Raw genomic sequence first — 26,519 nt, forward strand, 5'->3', positions numbered from 1 at the left:
CTGCTGAGGGGCAAGGATGGAGAGTTGATTAGGTCAGGTGTCAAATGGGCCTAAGAACCAATTGACTTTTAGACAATATAGAAACATCGAAGAATTAAAAAAAAAAAAAAATTTTGTTATACTTTAACTTCTAGGGTACATGTGTACAACGTACAGGTTTGTTACATACGTATACATGTGCCATGTTGGTGTGCTGCATCCATTAACTCGTCATTTACATTGGGTATATCTCCTAATGCTATCCCTCCCCTCTCCCTCCACCCCACAACAAGCCCCAGTGTGTGATGTTCCCCTTCCTGTGTCCAAGTGTTCTCATTGTTCAATTCTCACCTGTGAGTGAGAATATGCAGTGTTTGGTTTTTTGTCCTTGCGATAGTTTGCTGAGAATGTTGGTTTCCGGCTTCATCCATGTCCCTACAAAGGACATGAAACCATTGTCTTTTATGGCTGCATAGTATTTCCATGGTGGTATATGCTGCCACATTTTTAATCCAGTCTATTTATTGTTGGACATTTGGGTGGTTCCAAGTCTTTGCCTATTGTGAATAAAAAATTAGATGCCGCCAAAAAAACATACGTGTGCATGTGTCTTTACGAGGCCAGCATGATTTATTATAATCCTTTGAGGTATATACCAGTAATGGGATGGCTGGGGTCAAATGGCTAATTTCTTTAGTTCTAGATCCCTGAGGAATTGCCACCACTGTCTTCCACAATGCGTTTGAACTAGGTTTACAGTCCCATCATTAGCTGCCTAAAAATGTTCCTATTTCTCCACATCCATCTTCCAGCACTGTTGCTTCCTGAACTTTTTAATTGATTGCCATTCTAACTGCGTGCTGGGATGCGTATCTCATTGTGTTTTGCATTTGTATTTCTCTGATTTGGCGAGTGAATGATGAGCATTTTCATGTGGTCTGTCTAGCCTAACATAAATGTCTTCTTTTGCAGAATGTCTGTTCAAATAATCCTTCACCCCCTTGTTGATGGGGCTGTTTGGTTTTTTTCTGGAAATTTGTTTGGGTTCTTTGTAGATTCTGGATATTAGCCCCTTGTCAGATGAGTAGATTGCAAAAATTTTCTCCTATTCTGTAGGTTGCCTGTTCACTCTGATGGTAGCTTTCTTTTGCTCTACAGAAGCCTCTTTAGTTCTAATAGATTCCCCATTTGCTCAATTTTTGGCTGTTTGTTGCCATTGCTTTTGGTGTTTAAAAAAAACAGGAAATCCTATGCCCATGTCTATGTCCTGAATGGTATTGCCTAGCGTTTTCTTTAAGAGTTTTTATGGTTTTAGATCAAATTTAAGTCTTGAATTAATTTTTTTTTCTTTGTTCAAGTTTTAATCAAAGCTTTTTATATAAGATTACTTTATTCCTGCATCTTCTCAATAGTTTCTTTATTCCTTGTATTGCCCTTTTCCTTTCCTACTTGGGAGACTTGGCTTTCCGTTTTCAAGGCATCTTTTTGCGGTCTTTGTCCAGTTTTAGCCTAGTGATAACTACCTTGCTGGGGTGAATGCCTACATGGGACAGTTGTGCCATTAGCTTTCCCGCTGCCACCGTTCAATGCTATGAGTAAACATATTTCTTCCTGTAAACCTGGACTACTTTTCTGCCAATTTGCCTGACCTTTATAGTGTCCTGTACAACCTGAACTTCATCATCTCTTTCGGAATGGGCATAGATCGCACGTCTGCTATTCTGCTCTCAGCTCTTTGGAAAGAGGGGGAAGGACATAATCTTCCTGCTGAATGGTGGGAACGGTGCATTGAAATGCCCTTTTGCGATTCTTCTTCTGCGTGGAAGTCACAAAGCGGATTAAATTTCATTTTGGCTGCCTCCCGCCTTCCGGTGATGGCCGCAAAAGGTTGAGAATTAAATTTTTGTATAAGGTGTAAGGAAAGGGATCCAGTTTCAGCTTTCTACATATGGTAGCCAGTTTTCCCAGCACCATTTGTTAAATAGGGAATCCTTTCCTCCATTTCTTGTTTTTGTCAAGTTGTGTCAAAGCATCAGATAGTTGTAATGTGTGGTTATTATTTCTGAGGCTCTCTGTTCTGTTCCATTGGTTCTATATCTCTGTTTTGTGGTAATAGTACCATGCCTGTTTTGGCTTACTGTAGCCTTGTAGTATAGTTTTGATGTCAGGTAGCGTGCATGCCAGAAATATTGAAGGAATTTAAAGAATCTCCACATCCCATTATAAAAATAATACATTCAGAAAGCAGACAATTTGGAAAACATTGAACATGATAAATGGGAAGACACAGGTCTCTGCCATCTCGCCACCTTGAGTGACCATGCTATGTCACCATGTGCTGACAACATTCTGTTCTAGGATATAAGTGAATGGCCAAGTGTGTTTCATGAAAGTAGTCAACTGTAGATTTTAATATATATAACAACAATAACTAGAGGTATGGACACCTCAAAACTAGAGTTAGGGACTGTGGCATATGGAATTCATACTCCAAGCATCCAGCATGATTCAGGGCACATGATTGTTGCAATGGGTGAGTGGATGGATGGATGGATGGATGGATGGCTGGATGGATAAGTGGATGGACAGACAAATGGTATGGTATGGGTGGATGATAAATTATGGGTAGGTATGGACGAGTGGATGGATAAATGGATGGATGGATGGATGGATAGATGGATGGATGAATGGATAGATGGTTGGATGGTTGGATGGATGGACGGATGGGTGGATGGATGGATGAATGGATGGGTGGATGGATGGATGGATAGGTGAATGGATGGATACGTGGATGGATGGAGGGTGGGTGGATGGATGGATGGATGGATAACTGGACGGATGGGTGGATGGATAAATAGATGAATGGATGAGTGGGTGAGCAGGATTTTCTTCTGTTACATTATCTTTATGCAATCTGGTAACCCTCTCTGTATGAGTGCAGTGACTTGGTAGAAAGGATCTTGGAGTAAGACTGCTCTGTGACCCACCAATGGGCATCTTGGGTAAGGTGTTTCACCTCTGCGAGCCTCAGTTTCCTCATCCTTAAAATGGTGAGAGACTGAGTATACAAACAGATGTGGGGACCCACTCAGAATCCAGAGATGACATAAAGATTGCTTTAAGTTGAAGACATTTGAGATTTAATAGATGCAGAAAAAAGCCTCCTCAGACCTTCCATTATCTGACTAAAAAGAGCAACTTCTGGGCAAGGAGGTAACCACAATTCTCCTCTCTGGGGGAGTTTTATGGCCCTGAAGAAGATGGAAAGACCACTCATACCTGTGTAGACAACATTACCACAAACTTTATTGCCCTTCTCTTCTCCTAAAATCCCATTTGTTTTCCTAAAGGAAACAATTTGTTTTTCTTGTAAAAGTCACTTTTCCCCCATTTCCTTTTCTCTACTAAGTAGGTATACAAGTCTTTAGCTATTTCTCAGCCAGCTACTCTTTTTTCTTTTCTTTTTTCTTTTTTTTTTTTTTTTGAGATGGAATTTTGCTCTGTCACCCAGACTGGAGTGCAATGGCACAATCTTGGCTCACTGCAGCCTCCGCCTCCCGGGTTCAAGCAATTCTCCTGCCTCAGCCTCCCTAGTAGCTGGGATTACAGGTGCACACCACCAAGCCTGGCTAAGTTTTGTATTTTTAGTGAAGACTGGGTTTCGCCATGTTGGCCAGGCTGGCCTCGATCTCCTGACCTCAGGTGATTCTCCCGCCTCTGTCTCTCAAAGCACTGGGATTACAGGTGTGAGCCACCGCACCCAGCCCCAGCTACTTCTTTTGTTGGCTCCCTGAAATAAACCCGTTTCTCCAGTTTATCCGTCTTGTGTCCGTGTAATTCGCAGACCTCAGTTACTGAACCTAAGAGGGCAAAGTAGTTGTTTCCTTCCCTACAAAGATAGCGAGACTCACAATCTTTGCAGCGGTCAGCCCAGAATGGTCAGGAGTTGGCTGATGACTGCCAGCTTTTCTAATTTTTGTTCCTGCTTCTAATTTACACTCAACCAGAGAAAGTCAAATATGTGCCCCTAGGCAATCCCCTAGGATGTCCACTCCCACGAGCCTTCCCAGCTTCCTTTTGGAGATAGCCTCATCAGGGCACCCCTGGAGCCTGTCGTCCACCACCAAGCTCCCCACTGCCTGCCCTGAGTCTCTGCCAAACGCAGGTGGTGGAGGCGGCCCCCTAACTACAGCCTGCTCAGAATACGCAGCGTGTGCTTGGTCTCCGGTGGGTGGTCTTCATTTGTTTCCACAATGGGGCTAATAGCTGTTTCATACATGTCAGGTGCTTGACAGGAACTGCTGTCCTGCTTTGGAGCAAGGGGACTTAGCGAGGGGCCCCTCTACCCTGTGCCAGAGTATCACATGTCTGCCAAACTGGAGAAGGTTTGACTTTGGTGGACGTAAATATCCTAGGTGGTTTTCCATCGGCAGCTGCTCAGCAGAGAAACAATTTGGAGAAGGAACAAGAAAATGCTGCATTTAGGAGTTGAAAGAAGCGGCAATTTGGCAACAAGGTACAGAGCAGCTTTCATAAGCATGATGCTGGATTTGAACCTGGGTTATATCCCAGCAGTACCCGTCTGTAACCTTTGCTAGGTACTTACTTCCCTGTCCCTAAAGTGGTCCTGGCATTAGTGCCTATGTCATAGGACCCGTGTGGAACTCAGAGGAGAATGCAGGCCAACTTGGTGAGGAGGTCTAAGTAAACACAGGCATCATTTCTCACTGTTCCTGCATTCTGGGGACAGTCCCTCATCCATCCTCTTCTTCGGGTAAGGTCATGGCTGCAGGCAAGGGCTGAGCCTGGGAAAGGCATTTCCAAAGCAGCCTCCAAAAGCAAAGTGGGCGCTGATGAGTGAGAATCAATAGCGCTCCTCCTCCTACATCTACAGGAAGGAAGGAAGCTGCCACCTCTTTGCCTGGGGGCAGAGATAAGGGAGGATTTGGAAGAGAGTCCTCAGAAAGCTGGAGACACAGAAATGGAGCCTGGTCTCTGTCTGGGAGAGCTGGGAGGACCTGGGGTTGGAAGTCCTGTGGATGAGAGGAGCTCCTGCTGCTTTTGCAGCCTGAAAGGCTGAAGTCTAGATGAGATTGTGCTTGTGGTTTTGAGGGTGCAGAACTCGGTATCTCACTCTCTGTGCAAGGAGGGGATGATCGCTGCTCTGCCTCCTTCTAAAGAGCTGGTGAGTGTGGAGTGGTGGAAAACCTGGTGTGAACATTTCTGTTGAAGAGCTGGCAGGGTCCTTTGCTTTCTGGAGATGTGGGCAAGGCCATCTGGAGACTGAGGCCGATAGAAGGCTCCCTGATGCCAGGTTCTGAGGGCTCACATAGGCTCTGCCTCCTTCTCCTATTCCCTTGATTGGAGCAAAACTCCTTTTTGGAGATGCATCTGTTTAGCCCCAGCCAGGCACCCTCCACCTATTATCTGAATTTTGGTCCTGCCAGGAAGCCACTGAGGCAAGTCCTGCTAGCACCACATCCCAGGTGAAGGGTGCAGGTGCCCTGTTCAGCAACAGGGCTTCAACCCTGGATTGAGAGGATCCCAGGGCTTCCAGGTCAACCCACTCTTGCCCATGGATAAAACTTTATCTCAACGAGTCCCATTAAAACTCAAATGTTCAAAAGATGACCACAGTATTCGTTTCCTGGGGCTGCTGTAATAAATTACCACCAATTCAATAGCTCTGAACAAAACAAATTTCAATGATGTTGGGAAAACTGGATATTTACAGGTGGAAGAATGAAATTAGACCCCTATCTCATACATATACAAAAATCAACTCAAAACAAATGAAAGACTTATATGTAGGACCTGAAACTGTCAAACTGCTAGAAGAAAACACAGGGGGCAAAGCCCTATGATGTTGGTCTGAGCAATGATGATTTTGGATCTGACACCAAAAGCACAGGCAACCAAAGTAAAATCATAGACGCATGTGATCACGTCAAACCCAAAAGCTTCTGCACAGCAAAGGAAACAGGCCACAGAGTAGAGGGATACCCTCTGGAATGGGAGGAGATATTTGCAAGTCACACACTTGATAACGGGTTAATAGCCAGAATATATAAGGAACTCAAACAACTCAATAGCAAGAAAACAAATAACCCAATTAAGAAATGGGCAATGGACCTGAATAGATATTTCTCAAAAGAAGACATCCAAACGGCCAACGAGTATATGAAAAAATGCTTAATATCCTCAACCATCTAGGAAATGCAAGTCAAAAACACAATGAGATATCACTTCGCACCTAATTATCAGAAAGATGAAAGAAAACAAGTGCTGGTGAGGATGTGGAGAAAAGGGCACCCTTGTACACTGTTGGTGGGAATGTGGATTAGTACAGACATGATTGTTGGTGGGAATGTGGATCAGTACAGCCATGACTGTTGGTGGGAATGTGGATCAGTACAACCATGACTGTTGGTGGGGATGTGGATCATCAGTACAGCCATGACTGTTGGTGGGAATGTGGATCAGTACAGCCATGACTGTTGGTGGGAATGTGGATCAGTACAACCATGACTGTTGGTGGGGATGTGGATCATCAGTACAGCCATGACATGTGGTGGGAAGTGGATCAGTACAGCCATGATGTTTGGTGGGAATTGTGATCAGTACAACCATGGACTGTTGGTAGGGGATGTGGATCATCAGTACAGCCAGACTGTTGGTGGGGAATGTGGATCAGTACAGCCCATGGGACTGTTGGTGGAATGTGGATCAGTACAACCATGACCATGTTGGTGGGAATGTGGGATCAGTATAGCCATGACTGTTGGTGGGAATGAGGATCAGTACAGCCATGATGGAATAGTAGTATGAAGTTTCCTCGAGTAGAGCTATCATATGATTGCTGGCAATTTCACTTCTGGGTATACACCCAAGGAAGTCAGTATGTTGAAGGGATGTCTGCTCTCTCACGTCCATCGCAGCATTACTCACAATAGCCAAGAGATGGAACTGACCTAAGTGTTCATCAGTGAATGAACGGATAAGAAAATGTGGCATACTTACAGAATGGAATATTAGTCTGCCTTGAAAAAGAAGGAAATCCTGCCATTTGCAACAACATGAATGAACCTAGAGGGTATTATGTTAAGTGAAATAAGCCAGGCACAGAAAGACAAATGACACAATCTCACTCATCTGTGGAATCTACAAAAGCCAAACTTATAGAAGCAGAGAGTAAATGATGGTCACCAGAGGCTGGGGGTGAGAGATTTGGGGAGATATTGGTCCAAAGACACAGAATTTCAGTGAGACAGGAGGAATAAGTTCAAGGGATAGCTTGTACATCATGGTGACTACAGTTAATCATAATATATCATATTCTTGAGAATTTCTAAGTGAGTAGTTTTTAAGTGTTCTCACCACATAAAAATAAGTATATGAGGCAACACATATGTTAATTAGCTCAATTTAGCCATTTCACGCTGTATGTATGCGTGTATGTGTGTGTGTGTATATATATATATATTTCAAAACACGATTGTACATCACAAATATCAACAATTTCTATTTGTAAATTTAAAAAAACTGAAAAAAAGTAATTAGAAAGAAAACCTGATGAAACAACACAAATTTATCCCCCTAGAGTTCCAGTTTGGGCTGGTATATGTCTCAGGTTAGGAAATGAAGTAGAGCTGGAATCTCCCACCCAGTGTCTTCGTGAGAACGTTAGACTCACATCAGGTGCAGCCAGAGTGGCATCCAAGAATGCAGAGGGAGGAAAAGAAAACCGGTGAGGAGGGCTTGTGCGGGATGACCTGGCGATGAGGGTCTGTGCGGGCCGACCCGATGATCAGCGCCTGTGTGGGCTGACCCGGTGATCAGGGTCTGTACAGGATGACCTGGTGACCAGGGCTTGTGTGGGCTGACCGGTAATGAGGGCCTGTGCAGGATGGCCTGCCCTTCGAGTGATCCGACTGCTCTCCTGCATTTGAAATATCTAGATGTTGCAACAGAAGCCACCCTGACAGTTAGGAGGCTGCCCTGTTATTATAACGCCAGAGAGAGTTCATTTTAAACAGTAAAAAGAAAAGAAAGAGAGAGAGAAAAGACAAATGTAGAGTTCGGACAAAAGCTTCCTGAAGCAGCACTCCTTGTGAATCAATGTTACACCTGTTCATCCAAAGGATGTCACATTTAGGCATGGCAACGTTTAGCAGCAATGACAGTGCAGCAGGTGGGAGGGGGGAGGTTACACCCTAGTTTAATTTAATGGAAGGGGTATTTGAGTTTTTATTTATTTGTTTGTTTGTTTGTTTTTGAGATGGAGTCTCGCTCTGTCCCGCAGGCTGGAGTGCAGTGGCGCGATCTCGGCTCACTGCAAGCTCTGCCTCCTGGGTTCACGGCATTCTCCTGCCTCAGCCTCCTGAGTAGCTGGGACTACAGGCGCCCGCCACCACGTCGGATGGGTCATGCCATGCGCCAGGACCAAATCTTCAGCTTTGCAGCAGGACTCCACTGTGTTCACTATCCTCCCTTCTCCCAGGCTCTTCTGGGACCGGTGTGGCCACACGCTTCATATCCTTCACCAGAACCTTTGAGAAGGGAGAGTGAGTGAGGCAGAGCGAGGGAAAGGTAGGACAATCCAGGGAGGGCCTGGTGGCCACCCGGGTACCGTGCTCGCTTTGTCCGCCTGGAGTTCCCGATGGGCTGGACAACATTACAACTCAGCTTTTCCTGGCATGCCAGCCCTCGCTTTAAATTTCGTCATCTTACAACATTTACGAACCAGGGGACTTCACCTAAACCTTAGCGTCCTGTGGCACTGGACGCGCTTGCCCAGGAGTCGCCTTCTGCTGCAGTCGAACCCGCTGTGCCCTCTGTGGGCTCCAACTCTCACAGCCCCAGGGCTCCTCGCTCATGGACCCCATGTCCTGGGCCCCGACTGCATTGGCATTTGTAAGACCAGATAAAAACCTCTTGTCCTCAATTCTGAAGTCTAAAATACGCAGAAAAGCCTGTTCTATCATTCATTTGATGGCAAAATCTGATCTGATACATGACTCATGCGGTAGCAGTTTCTGACCTGAACTGCCTATAAACATGTCATTGAATGATTCTACTCAGGGCGTGGGGACTGTGCTCTGTCACAGAAATATGAAGAGTGCTGCCCTTAAATATTAATAGACCCCACCATCGGGTTTGGGGATTGTTCGGTACATGCACCATTTTACTTTCCTGAAATCCAAAAATTCTGAACCTCTCTGACCCTAAGTGCCGAGAGGGGCTTGTGCAGTGCGGTGGGTGGGGCTCACAGCGAGTCAAACCAACCAAGGCGCCCACTCACCACCAGCCCCATTGATTCTCACAGCAGCCCCTGGTGAGGAGCTTCTGTGATCCCCATTTTGCAGATGAGGAAACTGACATATGAAGTGGTAGGAAAGTTGCCCAAGGACACGTGGCACCGGCAGGATTTGAACCCAGGCATTCTGGTTCCAGGGGCCAGGTTTCTTACCAATATGGCATGATGGCTTTTGACGCCTGATCTCAAACAGAAAAGGCACATCCTGAATTCATGCTAAGAATGTGGCTCCCTAACTCCACGTATTGAGTAAGGCTTCCCCGGAGCTTCTGTCGGGATAGGAAAGGCGCTGGGCTTTCGTGGTCCAGCCATCTCATTCCCGAAGAAGCAACGAAGTCCTGGCTAAATCACAGTGAGATGCAACCCTGGGGACCTGAGCCTTGTGTAAACATCAGAAGAGAGTCCCCCGACTTCGGCAGAGGGAGAAGGTCCTGTGACAGGCAGAATGAAATAACGGAAGCTTGCGGACATTGCATTCAGCCAGAAGTGGGTAGAAAGCCTAAATGAGTAACTCAAGCCTTGTGACAATTGTCAATTCATTGTCCACTTTTAAAATGTGTAATGTCCTTTATAGGTGTCTTAGTCCATTTGGGCTGCTAGAACAAAATCCCATAGACTGGAGGGGCTTATAAGCAACAGACATTTGTTTCTCACATTTCTGGAGGCTGAAAGTCCAAGGTCGAGGCCCCGGCATATTCGGTGTCTGGTGAGGGCTTTCTGGTTCATAGAGGGCACTTTCTCGCTGTGTCCTCACACAGGGAGGAGAGAAGTCTGGCCTTTTCATCCCATTATAGGGGCACTCATCGCAGTCATGAGGGCTCCACCCTCAAAAACTGATCACCTCCCAAAGGCCCTGCCTCCTAATATCAGCAGATTGGAGGTTAGGCTTCAATATATCACTTTGAGGGGGGCATAACCATTTCAACCCTAGCAAGAGGTTTTAGGTTCCTTGAAACTTAGAGTGCTGTTTTCCTTCCTTCCTCCCTTTTCCCATTCACCATTTATCAGACACTGTGTTAGACACTAGGCAATTAGAGCAAAAAGCCCTGCTCCCTGCCGTTGAGGAGTTCCCAGCCCCTCTTGCACTACCTGAGGGCTTGCCTATAGCAAGCATTCAGTAAGCTACAAAACGCAAAGTATAACAAATGGATCTTCCCCTTTGGAGTAGAAAAATCCCGCTGTTATCCCAAGAATGACCACGTGGCTTGGCCCTTGAGATGACATGATGTGCAAACACCAGGACCCAGGGACTTGTGATCCATTTGGCTACTGATAGCAGCAAAGGCATTTTTCCTTCCCCTTTGGGAAACAGTCATGGTTGCTGTTCAAGCTAAGAGTGAGGGTCCTGAAAGCAGCTCTGCACCGGGAAAGCAGTTTCAAGTCCATACCCCACTGCCCACCTGCCCCACACTGCTGATTCCAGGCCAGGGAGTGGAGCCAGACAGTTACCCCTGGCCCCGTGCTCTGCACCCTGAGGGTGACTTTCCGAGGGTATCAGCTGGTGATACATAGGCGAGGTCCCCTGTCTTGAGCGGGGAGAGGCTGGTACCCTGTTGACAAGAGGATAGTGGGGTGGGAGGGTCAGGGGCACCAGTTCAGGCCCCCTGCCTCTGAGTCCCTGAATCTTCCTGGCCTGTGAGCTGCCCTTGAGTTTCCCTTTGTCTCCATCACTGCCTCCCCTCCCTCTCCCAGCAGCAGCACAGCCAGGACTGTTCCACCGAAGCCAGGTGGGGGTGGGGGTGTTCCCAGATGCAGGAGACAGGAAGACCCAGGAGTAGCCTGTGGTTGGCAAGGTGGGGTCTAGGAGTGGTGTCAGGGGATGTCCTGGCTGCTCAGCACAGCAGGAGACAGGCCTGGCTAGGAGGCAGGGGAGGGGTCCCTGCAAGGGAGACAGGGAGTCATCATTTGGGAGGTGGGCTAGATGTGGGGGATCGCCACGGGCCTGGGGCTCAGGAGCTGCTTCCAATCCCTAGAGAGGCCTGGAGTGTCCAACGAGTATTAGAGAAACAGAAGTTCCAATTCTGGAAAAACAGGGGTTCCCAGCAGGGTGACAGGCATTGGGGAGAAGGTGGCGTCAGTCACTGGATCGTGTATAAGACAAGGGCCCCCTAAGAAGAAAGCAGGTCAGAACTGAAGGCAGAGCTGGGTGTGGGCCCCCTTAACCAGCCCCTCCAGCCACAGACTCAGGCTCAAGTCCCTGTGGTTGGCTGAATAATGGCCTCCAAAGAGAGCCTCATCCTAACCCCAGAACCGGTGAATGTGACCTTACCTGGCGAAAAGGACTTTGCAGATGTAAGAAAGGATGTTGCAATGGGGAGATGACCCTCTATGGTCTGGCGGTCCCTACATGCCATCACAAGAGTCCTTACAAGAGGAGATGGAGGGAGGTTTCAGTACAGAGGAGGAGGAGGCCGTGCGACCATGAGGCAGAGATGGGAGCGATGCAGCTACAGGCCCAGGGACCCCCGCAGCCACCGCAAGCTGGGAGAGGCAGGTAGGATCCTCCCGGAGCCTCTGAGGGAGCCGGTGCTACCCACACCTCAGTTTTCACGTTTCACACCTAAGACTTATTTCGGAATTCTGGGCTCTAGGACTATAAGATAATACATTTCTGTGGTTTTTGAATTCAGCAGCGGCAGCCGCTCCTGCAGTCCCAGGGGCAGGAAATCGGGTCGTTCTCCCTGCCCCAGGGCCATCTCAGGAACAAAAGTTATTTGAGAAAACATTTTGTGGAGGTGGGGCTGGGAGAGGCTCTGTTTTCATTTTGTACCTTCCTGTACTGCTTGGATTTTCTTCCAGTATAGGTCTTTGTTTTTCGCAATGTCTCCAGGAGTTATCCATGGGGAGAGATTTTGTGCTTCCTTGTTTGTACTCCTCTGTGTTAAAAGAAAACTCTCACACCCACCGCCTGGTCGAGGTCGTGTTTGCGGGTCCTCTGGTTACTCACAGCGGAGGAATTTCGTATCTCCAGCTCCCGCCCCACCCACCTCTCCTGGCTCCTCTCCCAGCTCCTCTCCCTTCTCCCTCTCTCCCTCCTCCCATTTCTCTCCCTCCTCCCTCCCCTCATATCGACCCCCTCTCCTGCAGGAGAGAAATAACCTAGTCTCTCCCTGCCCGTAGCACCCCAGCCCATCTTGTTACTGACACCCCTGTCCTCAGGGGGCCTTTTCAAGGTGCATCTTCCTCCTGGAAAGTGGTACCTTTTCCACGCAGCACATCCTGCCTCCCTCAGATGATGTATTTCCCCTTGTTACAAACTAATGATAGCTACCATTCATTGCACACTTATTTGACACCTTTTGTAAAGTCAGGACTTGACCAACATGGTTTCTATCTGCACGGCCATTTCATCAACTGGCTGCTGTCACACCGGCTCCAAAACAGCAGCTAGCTGATGAAATGATCGATGAAATAGCTTTGTCAAGGTGAGAAAACTACAGCTGTGGGAAATTTGGAGAGTGGTCCAAGTCAATATGGCCAGTGATGACTGACCAGAGTGTCACTTGCCTGTCCGACTTCAAGGTCGGTAGGCTCAAGTGGGTGCTGCTTTTGCAAACGTCTGCAGCCAGCCGCTAGTGGAGGCGGCGGTCCCCTTCTTCTGCCTCCGGGAGGAAGCTTCTTCCCCCTGGGAGCAGCACCTGTGCTGGGGAGGCACTCATGCTGATTCTCATGTGACCGACAGTGTGCACAGGAGTCCTATGTGGGCTCATGTCTTAGAAATCGGATGCTGGGAACGACGTCTCGTATGTAGCCTCCAGCTCCACTCAGCTGCAGATGAAGATCATTTTTCCATCCTGCCCTCAGAGCTAGAAGTAGAGAGTCATTGATTTCTTCTATCATTATTTTCCTTATTTTCAGTGGGTTTCTGAGTAGAGGTGCTCACACGTGCACTTGTGTTTATGAACACCCACACACGTAAAGACCAGTAGGTTACCTTCAATCTTATTTTTTTTCAGCTTAGCATAGTCTTTATTGTGTGAAAACCTGAAGCAAAAATGATTTAAGAAACCAAGCAAAGCTGTGTCCTTATTGTTTGGGTCTGTGACATGTGTGCATGTGTGTGTGCATGTGTGTACCTATGTGTGTCTCTGTGTATGTATGAATGAGTGTGTGTGTGGTGTGTGTGTGTGTGGTGTGTGTATGTTAGATACATGCCTTTGGACTGATCTCAGCTCCCAAATCCATTTCTGGAGCCTTAAGGAAATGGATGAAATTAACACAGTCAGCACCCCGTGGGGGCCACAGGGCATTGTCTGATACCTCCGTGAGCAGCTGGGTGAGGATGGCCTCTGTTGAAACCGCCTGTCTGCAGTGGGTGGACCTGGTTTTTTATTTAAAACACTCTCAAATGTTGGATGCCTTCTGAGGACAGCACAGGGGACGAGATGGTGACAAAAGGGACTCCCCACCCCACCCCTGGCCACCGAGAAGAAAAGTGGAGAGTACCATTGCCTTCAAAAGATTAAGTTACAAAACCTACACATGTCTGGGCAGAGGTCGGGCCCCGCACATGGGCTGGCTGGCTCTGCCTCGGGGGAAGCCTGGATATGCCAGGCCTGGGGGTGTGTGTTGGGGGGAAACCTGGGAAGAGCGGTCCAGCTGAGGAGAGCAGGTCTGGAGGCCTCCAGTGAGATGGCAGGAGGCGGAACATCTCAGAGCAGAAGCAGAACGTGATGGCGCGAGAACTGGGTGGTGAGCCTGAACAGCTGCCTCTGTTCTGGAGCCGCTCGGCCCAGCGGCCCTGCCTCTCCGCCCGGTGCCCCTGCCTCTCCATTCCAGTGCGGCCTCCCTGCTTCCTTCTGATAATCCGCCTGTCTGCAGGCCAAGATGCTGTGCGGGTCACTCTCTGGGCTGCCTGACATTCATTCTTCTCACCCAGGAGAAGCAGATTTTCTGGTTTGTGCCTCAGCCTCATGGGCGTGCCCGTGCCAGGCAGGGTGCGAGACCTGCAAAACCTCTCAGCCTTCTGAGTCAGAGGTTGTACCCATTTTGCAGATAAGAAATCAGAGGCACCGTGAGGTGAAAGGACTTGCCTCACCTGCTCAGTGAAGCTGGAGCTTGGGCCAAGATAGTTGGGGCCCAGAGCCCATGCCCTGGAGAGCCACGTGGGTCAGGTGCTCCTGCTGGAGTGGGGAACAGAAAGCTCACCATGGAGGTACCGACCCTGCTCCAAAGGGCTCAGAGTCTAGCGAGGGTCATACACGAAGCAGGTCATTTCTACATTGTGATCAGGGATACTGAGAAAACTGAAGTAGCAGGAGATTGTGTCTACTTCTGTAGACAGCCATGGACACAGCACATGGCGGGACACCAGAGAGAAGCCACCGATCCACAGAAGCTATCCCAGAGGCTGGCGCTGGGGCCTCCACAAGGGTCCAAGTGCCCCAGAGGCTGGCCCTGGGGGCCCCGCAGGGGTCCAGGTGCCCCAGAGGCTGGTGCTGGGGGCTCCACAGGGGTCCAGGTGTCCCAGAGGCTGGTGCTGGGGCCTTCACACGAGTCCAGGTGCCCCAGAGGCTGACCCTGGGGACCTTGCAAGGGTCCAGGTGCCCCAGAAGCTGGTGCTGGGAGCCCCGCAGGGGTCCAGGTGCCCCAGAGGCTGGCGCTGGGGGCCCCACAGGGGTCCAGGTGCCCCAGAGGCTGGTGCTGGGGGTTCCCCAGGGGTCCAGGTGCAATTTCCTGGATAAGGGAACAGCTGGGGTTCCCCAGGGGTCCAGGTGCAATTTCCTGGATAAGGGAACAGCACGTGTCAAGGCTTGCAGCAGTGACTGTGCTGATGTCTGGGGCCCCAACTGTGGGAGGTGGTGGGAACAGGGGTGTGGGATGAGGTAAGGGGCTTCAACTAATTCACAAGCAGCCTTCGAGCTGTCTTGTGGGTGCTGAACCATGTGAAGGCGGCTCTGAGGTCTGATTCATGTTCTGAGAGTTCTTCAGCTGCCCTGGTGGGGATTGTGTGAGAGCGAGCCAGTGAAGGAGGTACAGGAAAGTTCTTGTCCCCGGCCTCGTGCTAGTGCAAATGGAGGTAAACGGAGGAGCACGGGAAAGGCTATGATTCTGCAGGGGAGTCACGAGTGAGCAGAGTGCGTGCAGGCGGCTCACCCAGGCCTGGCTTGGGTCCTCAGCCCTGCCTCCCAGGAACCCTGGAGGGCCGCCCTGCTCAGGCTATTCCTGGCATAAGCGCGTGACAGTGGGGAATGTACAGATGTGGGATTCTGGACCCTTCTGCCAACAGAAGAACCGGGCGCCATGGAGCCTCCTCCCAGCTGCCCTGGGTACGCTGGAAATACCTCCGCAGGCTGTTTGCTTTCCCTTCCTCTCAGTGCCCAACGTGTGTTGTTCTGTGCCCAGAGGAACCGGATCTTCGGGTTCTGTGAGTCCAGGGGATTGGAGCCAGTGGAGCCCCGGGGCCTGGGAGTCTAAATTTGACCTTGAGATTTGCTTTTTTTGGGGAGTCAGGGCCGGTTGCCCACAGCAGGGTCTTAGCATGGAGCCAGGGTTCCACGTCCCCCTCATTCCAGCTCAGGGCGAGGGGGCGGAAGGGAAAGGAGGGAAACAGCACGGTGGGGACTTTCACTTCTGTTCTCTCTTCTCTGTGTGCTTCCTTATGTTTTAAATAATATTTATGTGGCATTTACCAGGCGGCGTGTGCATTATAATTCCCTCCATTTTACTGATGAGGAAACCGAGGCGGAGGGGAGTGAGTAGCTGCAGAGCTGCCCTGCGGAGCCGGGCCATCTGGCACTGGAGACAGGCTTCTACCCACTCTGCCTGCGATTCACAAAGTGGGGTCCCCAGCCAGCAACACCAGCATCACCTGGAACTTGTGACGAATGCACATTGCAGGGCCCTACTCCAGACCCACGGAATCTAGGGCAAGGCTCAGCCATCTGTGCCTTAAGGAACTCTCCTGGAGATTCTCACACTGGTCCAGGAGGTTCTTCAATTAACTGACACCTTTGCTGAACACCTACTTACTACATAAGCCACTGACGAGATTGTGCTAGAAACATGCAACTATGCTAACAACAAAGACGATCACCTGCCCTCTCAGAGCTACACAGAGCAGCCTGAGACTCAGAGGCAAACAACTTTTGTCTCTGGGCAGTTGCAGAGCAGGTTTGTTTGTTTGTTTTGTTGTATGCTTTTTGCCAACTACTAGAGGCCAGCACTATGGAGAGGCCACTGAATCCAGGGCCAGGAGGGCTCCAAGGAGTTTGCAGACCTAGATCCCTGGGAGCCCCTAGTTAAAGGAGGCTAAATCCGTTGGGACAGACATGGGTGTTTCAGGTTGGGATCTCATGGCTGAGTGTGCAAGCTGTCAACACTTCCATGTATGCTTTATTCCCGTGTGTGTGTGTGTGTATTTTTTTTGTTTTTGTTTTTGTTTTTTTTCAGATTTAAAGACTAATAGGAGATGAACAATGGCAGCTTTGGGGACATTTTGTCTTCACTTTGGCATTTTGGCCATTGGTTGATTTTAAGAACAAAGTAGCACTACCTGGGGGCTCCAAGCCCCAGTGCATGAGCTCAAGGTGGAGTCCCCGGGGCTGTGTCTCCTGATGGAGAGTGTGACGCCCATTCTGTGATCACAGGGGAAGCTGCTGGGCTGTTTTCACCTCCTCCTCCCCACATACACAGGCAGGCTTGCAGTAGACTCACAAGAAGTTACAGAACGTCAGCTGCCCCCTAAAAGCATCTTTTGTGAAAGGCAGGGAGCAAGGATATATTAAAAACAAGCAAGCGGCTGAGGTGGGCGGATCATGAGGTCAGGAGATCGAGACCATCCTGGCTAGCACAGTGAAACCCCATCTCTACTAAAAATACAAAAAATTAGCTGGGCGTGGTGGCACGCGCCTATAGTCCCAGCTACTTGGGAGGCTGAGGCAGGAGAATCACTTGAACCCAGGAAGCGAAGGTTGCAGTGAACCAAGATCATGCCACTAAACTCCAGCCTGGGCGACAGAGTGAGACTCCGTCTCAAATCACAAAAAAACAAGCAGGTGCAGGTGCTCATGCCTGTACAAGTCCCAGCTATTTGGGAGGCTAAGGTGGAAGGATCGCTTGAACCCAGGAGTTAGATCAGCCTGAGCAACATAGCAAGACCCTGTCTTAAAAAGAAAAAAAAAAACAAAATTGAAAAAAACAAAACAAGCAAATAGACCTGAAACACTCCAGCTACCCCTTCTGTAAGGAAAGCCAATGAGAGTTAGTCCCAACCTCATCTCTCTCCCCAAACCCCTTCCCAGACCCCACTGCCCACTTTCCATGGGAGGGAAAGGGGGATCATTAGGGCATTTCTTACATTCTGGCTGTCTGGCAAACTTAAATGGGTTACACCTGGAGCTACTGGCCCCACTTAGTAACCCAAGGATACTGGTGGATGCAGGCTGCTTTCCTGACCCAGAATTCGGTGCCCACGAAACATCCTCTGAATCTGAGGACAGGATTTTGACCTCCCTGTACATCTTAGAAGAGCCCACTTCCCCTTCAGGAGACATTCCTATGTGGAAAGAGTGTATGGACGACCTCTGGCCTTAGACAGCTCGACAGGTCAAGCCCTCTGGCCTCTGCCACTCATTAGCTGGGCCCGTTACATAACTTCCCTGGGCTCTGCCCTTTAGCCTTCCTAAAGGCAGAAGCTGCAAGGCTAGGAAGGGTATGACGTCACTTGCAGGGCATTCCATTGGCCATTGTGAGTCAGGGTGTGGAAGAGACTTCGCCTCTCTGTGAGAGTTGCTGTAAAGTCACATTGCAAGGGGGTGTGAACGCAGGGAGTGGAACAATTGTGGCCATTTTTTTGTTGTTGTTGCAAACAATCGACTCCACAGGGATGGCTGCATTTAATCCTCACAGCAACCCCACTGGCCAGACAGGGAAACCGAGGCACAAAGAGGTGAAGATCCTCGGCCTCATCAGGAATTGCCAGAGCATAAACCTTGGTCTGCCGGCCTCCAGAGTCTGGTCTCTCGTTCCTACCCTCAGGGGCTGGCCTGTGTGCTGGGGACCCCGAGGCACGTCGCCCAGTTCTTGCCCCATTGCCTGTCAGTGCTCGGCTCCCAGTGACTGCAGCCACCCTAAGGCACCTAGGAAATGGAGGGAAACAGGAGTGCCTCCGGCTGCCCTGGAGAAGTCCAGGCCTCCATCTTCCCTGCAGAGGAATCTTACAGTTTTATCTGAGTCCTTTTCACTGTGTGCTAAGCTTCAGGGTTACAGACAGGCTGCTCCCTTTGGTGGCCTTTGTTGGAACGCCATCCGTGTGTACCTTAGGTTCATAAATAATTCAGACTGGCAGTTACCCAGGAAGGAAGCAAAGACCCTGAGCTCACAGCCAAGGCAGGTTACAACAAGAATGCGGTGAGCAATGCTACAGATGGAGAAGCAGGGAGGCAGGAATCCAGGGAACACTTACCAGTTCCCAGCTTTCCAGGTGGGCTCAGGACCACGCGTGTCTTGCAGCAGCCGCGTGTCTTGCAGCAGCCGCATGCCTCGCCCCCAGTGTGCTTAGTGTGGCCATGAGTGGCTAACCCAGCACCCTCCCCAACCTTCTTCTCCCCTGCCTGCTTCCACCCAGAGGATGGAGAGCTAAACACTCACCATTCCAGTGTCCCCTGTGGACAGAGGTGACTCAGAGATGACCTTGACAAAAGATCCAAGAACTGCTGAGATCCTGGCTCTGACAACGTGAACCTCAGAAGCCCCCAGCAGGGACATTGCTCTAGTCTTCTTGTGATGGGAGAAGGACAATCCTTACGTGTTTAAAGCACGGTGGATGGGTTTATTCTGTGACTTGAAGTCCAGTGCCTCCTGATAGTGACAGAAATTGCCAGGGTTCTGACTTGCTTTTTCTGACTTGCTTTTATTCTGCTCACTCTAACAGAGCCAAGCATTTGGCCAGTGCTCCAGTCTGTCCTGTGGCCCTGAACACCACCTCAATGGTTTCCTGCTTACTTTACTTCCTAGGCTGCTAGAATTAACTACTCGCCATTACGCCCCTGTGTCTCCCTACAGCTCCTCCCTCATGGTCTTGCCACCACACCGAGCTGATTTCTTTTGTATTTTTTGTAGAGATGGGGTTTTGTCCTTTTGCCCAGGTTGGTACTCTTAGGCTCAAGCCATCCTCCTGCCTCGGCCTCCCAAAGTGTTGGGATTACAGATGTGAGCTATGGCGCCTGGCCGGCAAAAATTTCTTAGACACAACATCAAAAGTATTCGATGTTTAAAAACAAATACTAAAACCATCAATTGGACTTCATCGAAGTGAAGAGGTTCTTCTGCTTTTGAAAGACATTGATAAATTAATGAAAAGACAAACCACAGCCTGGGAGAAAAGACTTGCAAATCACCCATCTGATAAATGACATGTAGCCATATAGATAAAGATGGCTCGAAACTCAAAAAACAAAGAACCTAAGTTTTCTGTTAGTGGCATTTTTCAGAAGAATGTACTACTTTCAGAATTGCCTTATTTTAATATTTCATAAAAATGCCTGGAATCTTCTCCAAGAAGACATTTTGTGGCTAATGAATTTGAATTTGCTGACCAGCTAAGTGGAACCTTCTCTGTAGACCCTGAGGTTGTCAGATGAATGAGCAGCGGCGGAGGTAAGATCTGAGTTGACTCTGCTCAGGAGAAAACAGTCTCAGTATTTTCTCATGAAAAGGTCGATATTTCACCCAGATATCGTCACGGGTCCTGTGTTCTGAGTTCAATCCAGAGAGTCTTTCATAAGTGTCTTTTTGGGGCGAGATGAGTCAAATAGGCTTTTTTCATGTATAATTCCTTTGACTGTTTTATCAAATTTATGTGCTAAAAATCACAGGCCTTTTCAGCTTCATTCCATTCTCATACATAAAAAACATACATACAATTAAAATATGAGCTCTAGCAAAAATCTGTTTCATAAATTGAGATGCTCCAAGAAGCAATTTTAGGACTCCAAAGTTATCCTCATACACTATTTGGGTAGACATGATGCATTCTATTCAGTTTCTCTCTTTCTTTCATGATAAGAAATTTAAATAGTCTTTCTGTTTGCAGACTTGTTTTAATAATTGCTAATAATTAAAACAACAATAATTATTTTAATAATTGCTTTTAATAAAAGCTTTACATTTATTTAATGATTTGAATAAAAATTAGCTCATTATTCAAATTAACTGAATGGGCTTTTCTGTTGGAAGCATCTGATAACATGAATATTACACTGGCCTCACTTAACAGTCTGTGAAATTCTGCTCATGGAGGTAACACAGTAACAGTTATCACATCATCGAGTAAATTCATAAGAAAACTTGAATTTGACAAAGAAGGAAATTAATGAGCACTGACATTTGATCTACATGAAAAGTCCCAGAGTGACACGACTGCAGGCGTCAGTCACTGTCTTTGGCTGTCTGACAATAGTTACCAGCTTTTGAGGCCGATGCTGCTGTTTCTTCTGCTTTTCATGTGATTGGTGATGTCATGGCATTTACCGTGAATGATAAACGTTCACAAACATTTTGTGTAAGTTAGATACCATAATCAACTTTCTGGAGGAACAGAAATCCAATAACTTAATTTCTTATTTCACATGCACTTTCATTTTATTTTTTAGCCCATCATGGCCCAAAGGGTTTACTACAAATATAATGTAATAATATATATAAGGTAAGTAAAACTGCACTGCTAAATAATGAGAGAATTACAGTCACACCATGAAATACAAAAGGACTCCATTGTGGCGGCATGGTCCACGTGGCGGCATGGACCCCATTGTGGCGGCATACTCCGTTGGCACAGCTCAGTCTCTACATTCTGAACAAATCTCCCAGCACCCAACCTGTCATTTCCAGCTGCTTCCCACTGACCTTGCCAACTGGTGCCCTCATAACTTTCTACATCTTTCTGGCCTGGACTCAGGCCACAGCACAGCCACTGGTGTACCCACTGGGCAGGACTGGCAGCATCAAATGCTCCTCCCACCAAACCCACCAAGACTAAAGGGGCTCCCCCGCTCCCAGCCACTGTGTTTGGGTGCATTTGTTTTTTTCAGGGAGCTCCTCGTGTTGTCCATGGAAGAGAAGCTTTAGTGATAGGAAAAGGAGGAATGGCTGACTGCTGGTCTTTCAGAGGCAGCCAGAGTTCCAATGGGGACTTGTGCATCCTGTTCACTTTATCAGGAGAGACCACGGCAGAGGTAGACCTGCAGTGGAGGTGCCAGGGAAGCAGGGAGAGCTGCCCTTCTCACCAGCTGTCACCCAATGATGTCACCTACTGAGGCTCGTTGCTTCTCAATTATTTTGCAAAATGGGGTTTTCTAATTCTGTTATTTCTTCCATATTGATCAGCTTGAATTCTCTGTAGGAAGAACTGACCTACAGCAACTAGGGCTATGTTTTAACCCTGCAAGAAAGTTTCTATGAAAAAACAGAACGACAGTTTCATGACTTCCTTCCATTGCCGATTTTTAGTGTGAGAAGTGGCGTCCTCATCATGTCTGTGGTGCCCAGTGAGCTGGGCATTTGGCAGGTGTAGGCTCTGGACTCGAGGACTCCTGTGTCCAGTATCTCTTTCAGCCACACCCATTTTGTTTGAGGCCGTTTCATCCTGTCTGTGGCCATGAACTGCTGGCCCTGCTGTCCTCCTGCTCTTGCTTCTGTTTCCACAGGCTGGCCGGGCACATCTCCCCGTCTCTCTGTGGACCTGCAGTGGGCCTGCCCCAGGGGCTGTGCCCCTCAGTGTGGGGGGGGTATCACCAGCCGCAGTCAGGCCTGACCCCCCACTTCGGTGCCTGGGAGACTGAGGCACAGCTGATGTGAACTGTCTTCCCTGGGGTCACATGCTGGCTGGAGGCGAGCTCAGCCTCCTGATCCCATCTGTTGGCTGCCCGGTGCCCCATTGCTCCTGGTCTCCGTGGCTTCCCCATGGGCTGGTTCCCTGTGGTGGCCCAGGGAGGACAGCGGGGGGTGGGGTGCGGTGGGGGGAAAGGGTGGGGTCCCCGCAGGCTGCTGGGAGCACACACACAAGTTAGCCACGTCCCCTCTCTAGAATGGAAAAGAAAATACAGTCCCACACTGCAGATTTCCACTTCTGTTCTGTACAAGTGAGTGTGTGTGTCTACGTGTGATCTTGTGTCTGTGTGTGGTGGGTGTCTATATGTGTGTGGAGTCTATATGTGGTGGGTACCTGTGTGTGGAGTATGTGTTTTGTGTGTGTGATATGTGTGTGGTATGTGTGGTGCATGTGTGTTGTGTGTGGTATATGTGGTGTGCGTGCATGTGTGGTGTGTGTAGTGTGTAGCATATATCTGTGTGTGGTATGTGTGGTGTGGTGTGTGGTGTGTGTGAGGTGTGTGTGTGTGCTGTGGTGTGTGTGTGGTATATGTGTGCATAATGTGTGTGTGTATGGTGTCTATGTGGGGTGTGTGTGTGTGGTGTGTGTGTGTGGTGCATGGTGTTTGTGGTGTGTGAGTGGTATCTATGTGGTATGTGGTGTGTTTGTATTTCTCTGTGTGTGGTGTTTGTGGTATGTGTGTTGTATCTATGTGGTATGTGTGGTGTGTGTTTGTGGTTTGTGTGGGAGGGGGTTGTGTGTGGTGTCTATGTGGTGTGTGTGTGGCATCTGTGCAGTATGTGGTGTGTGTGTTATGTGTGTATGATGTGTGTGTGCGTGGTTTGTGTGTGTATGGTGTTTATGTGGTGTGTGTGGTGTGTGTGTGTGGTTTGTGTGCGGGGGTTGTGTGTGGTGTCTATGTGGTGTGTGTGTGTATGTGGTGTGTGTATGACGTGTATGTGTGGTTTGTGTGTGTGGTGTTTGTGGTGTGTGTGTGGTGTCTGTGTGTTATGTGTGATGTGTGTGGTGTGCGTGTGGTATATGTGTGGTGTGTGTCTGTGTGTGTCTGTGTGTGGTGTGTGTGGTGTGTGTAGTGTGTGGTATATGTCTGTGTGTGGTATGTATGGTGTGGTGGGTGGTGTGTGTGTGTGGTATATGTGTGCGTGGTGTGTGTGTATGGTGTCTATGTGGGATATGTGTGTGTGGTTTGTGTGTGTGGTGTTTGTGGTGTGTGTGTGATATCTACATGGTATGTGTATGTTTGTGTGTGTGGTATGTGTGGTGTTTGTGGTGTGAGTGTGGTGTGTGTGTGTTCTGTGTGGTGTGTTTGTGTGTGGTTTGTGTTTGGGGTCATTGCGTGTGGTATCTATGTGATGTGTGTATGTGATGTCTATGTGGTGTGTGTGTGTGGTGTCTATGTGGTGTGTGTGTGTAATTTGTGTGTGATGTGTGTGGTATGTGTGTGTGATGTGTGTGTGGTTTGTGTGTGCGTGTGGTGTGTGTGGTATATGTGTGCGTGGTGTGTGTGGTATGTGGTATGTGTGGTGTGTATGTTATGTGGTATGTTTGGTCTGTGTGTGGCATATGTGTACATGGTGTATGTGTGGTGTTTGTGGTGTGTGTGTGGTTTGTGTGTGTGAGGGAGTGTTGTGTGTGGTGTGTGAGAGACACAGAGAGAAAGAAGTAGGGAGTGGTTGGAGTCAGCTCCGTCCTGCCTCAGTTTCTCCATTTCCCCTCGGGTCAGGAGGGCCTCATTGGCTTTGGGGTGAATCCGCAGGCCCCTGGGAGCTGGTTCGGCAAGGTTTTTGGTGCACAGGGCTCCGCACCCCCATTCCCTCCCGTAACACTTGCACTAGCACCCAGTTGCTCAGGTCATCTGGACCAGATCTGTCTGCTGGAAGCTGGTCTCTGTCTACCTTGGTGAGGTCTGTGACCTGGGGCTCTGCCCGCCCAGCAGGGCCATGGGGCCCAGGCCAGACATGTGCTCTCCCGCACGGCCTCTGGCAGTGGCCGGCTCAGGTGATCCGGGCCGGGACACAGGTGGCCCAGGTGGCCCTCTTGCTGGAGAGGGTTTTCTTCAAGGGTGCGTGGACACTTTTCTCACCATCATCTTTGTCTTTGTAGAGCCGGATTCAGGCTGTGCACTTGCTCACTCTCATACCTGCTCTCGAGGACGGCCTCTCAGAAGGACCCACAGGCCAGGCCCTGGATCAGAGAGAAAAGATAAGAACCATGATGCCTCTGGCATGACCTCACTCCTGGGTGGGTGGGTTGGCCCCAGCAGCCCCTGGGCAGGACTCAGGAAATGGGGTTCCCTTCCCTGCCCCAGCAGTGGTTTCTTGGGTGCTCTGTGGCTTCCACCAGCATCCTCCTTGTGCCAAATTGTCCCTGCCCTTTGGAAGCCTCTGTAAGTATTTCAGTCATGCCACAGACCAGTGCACAGGACAGGACACACTGCCCGGAAATCTGAGCTCCATTCTCCAGCTGTAATCCCTTCATGCCCTGGGGAAGTCTTTTAACCTGGCTGTGCCTCAGTTTCCTCGATGCTAATAGCCAACTAACCTTTCCCTGCCTCCTCTCCAAACCCTCACAAGATTTGGCATGAGAACTGAGAGTTCTCTATAAATTCAAGCCTTCATTATTCCAGAACACTCACCTCCACAGCAGGCAACTAGGCCCTCAGGTGTTGAGGGCCCTCCCAGCAGAAGGAAGGGGTCTGTGCCCGAGACACGTCTGGCACCACCTGCAGGTGCAGGCTCCCTCCTACCTGAGGTGGAGTTCTGTCTCAGCCTTGCTGCTGCTTCTCTGGGAACACAGGAATCTCTTTGCTCATAGTGCCAGGCTTGGGTGCCCCAGGCAGTTTTGCCTGCTGTCTCGTTACCCACCCTGGCTAGGGGAGGATTCATTTGATAAGTTTCCACCCCCAAAGGAAAGATGGTCTTGAGAAGGAGACAGAGAGAATGCCCACCCTCTGTCAGGACAGAGCTTTGCCCCAAGCCTCCGTCTTCCAAGTCTCTGGGTAGCTGCCACTGACTTAGGGCCCAGCCGTGGGTATCCCACGTCCTATGACAGTATGTGATAAGTGCTGGTTTCTTTTCACCAAAACAAAATTACTCAAAAGAAACTGGACCTTCTGGGAACTGCCTGCTCTCATTTCAAGGTCAATTTCAATCTTTGGCTTCATTAAAAAAAAAAAAAAAAAAAAAAAGAGAGAGAGAGAGAAAGAAATAGAGAAAAGGAAAGAAAGGCAAAGAAAGAAAAAAAAAAACACCCAAATCTGACTTCCACCTCCCAAGACAGAATGTAGCCCAGCCTGGAGGTTTTCTGGACCCACTGCAGGGCAGCTGCCATTTCTCCCTCCCTCCCTTCCTCTGTCCACACCTTTCTCCGTGGTCTTGATCCTGGGAAATCCTGCATCCCTCTGGTCTGAGGAGTAAGCTGGCCAACCCCATATCCCTATGCACCCCACGCCTCTGCCTGGGAGACTCTGGAGCTCTTTCTCAGGCTCACGGGACACGTGCTCGCTCAGAAGGGCAGCCGGCTGAGGCAGCACCATGCTGTGATCCTACCAGGGCCTGGTGTGTGGACAGCACAGATGGAGGACCGGCCGCCTCCCTTGCCTCCTTCCCTGTCCCCCTCCACTTCCTGTTGCTGCAGTAACCCGGAACCTGGCAGATGACCCGCTGGACTCGCCTCTTTTTGGTGCTGGGAAGCCACCTGCCCTGCCTGCTGACCCTCGGTCAACAGAAGCCAGCCGGGCATGCCTCGCACGCAGGCCGTGGTTGGGAGATTCTGAGAACTGTAGGAGGCGACCCAGTGCTCCCGGAATCGCAGGCCAATCCAGGAGAGCTAGCCGTGGAGGCTGCGGGTCCTTCACGGCTGTGGTCCGGCACCTGGAGCATGTGCTAACAGACACCCCGGGATGAATGGAGGCCTCGAGGGCAGGTGTGCTGCCTGATTCCTCCCTAGACGCCCAGCACCCAGCCCCACCGTTTTCATGCCCAGCAGGTCTAAACAGATGTTGCTGAGGCTGCAGGGGCACCTCTCCCCATGGAGGAAGCGGGCTTCCTGCTCTCCTTGAAGGATGCGTAGGGCTCTGCTGGGGATTGCTGTGGGCTGAATCGACCCCCAAGTCCGTGTGTGGCGGCTCCAACCCCCAGGGCCTTGGAATGGGGCTATATTTGGAGATGGGGTCTTTACAGAGGTGACTAAGGTAAAGCCACGTTCATGAGGGTGGCCCTGATCCAATCAGACTGATGTCCTTATAAAAAGAGGAGGTGAGAACACAGACATACACAGAAGGAGAAGATACCATTGATAAGCCAAGGAGAGAGGCCTCAGGAACCAGCCCTGCAGCCCCTGGGGTCGACCTCCAGCCTGCAGAGTTGTGAGCAAATACATTTCTGTAGTTTA

General features: G+C 49.5%; 2 long non-coding RNA genes across 2 annotated transcripts; both read right to left on the minus strand.

The window, feature by feature from the left end:
• Positions 1-227: 227 nt before the first annotated feature.
• LOC108517329 (uncharacterized) lies at positions 228-19,387 on the minus strand. The gene is made up of 4 exons (XR_001882073.1): positions 17,595-19,387; positions 8,394-8,528; positions 1,438-1,441; positions 228-238 (listed from the first exon to the last, which is right to left on the minus strand). It is a non-coding gene; the product is annotated as an uncharacterized LOC108517329 (long non-coding RNA).
• A 1,439-nt stretch (positions 19,388-20,826) lies between these two features.
• LOC108517330 (uncharacterized) lies at positions 20,827-26,305 on the minus strand. The gene is made up of 3 exons (XR_001882074.1): positions 25,488-26,305; positions 24,211-24,311; positions 20,827-22,318 (listed from the first exon to the last, which is right to left on the minus strand). It is a non-coding gene; the product is annotated as an uncharacterized LOC108517330 (long non-coding RNA).
• Positions 26,306-26,519: the final 214 nt, after the last annotated feature.

This window comes from Rhinopithecus bieti, unplaced genomic scaffold (assembly GCF_001698545.2).
Source record: "Rhinopithecus bieti isolate Rb0 unplaced genomic scaffold, ASM169854v2 scaffold_40803, whole genome shotgun sequence".
Lineage (NCBI taxonomy): Eukaryota > Metazoa > Chordata > Mammalia > Primates > Cercopithecidae > Rhinopithecus > Rhinopithecus bieti.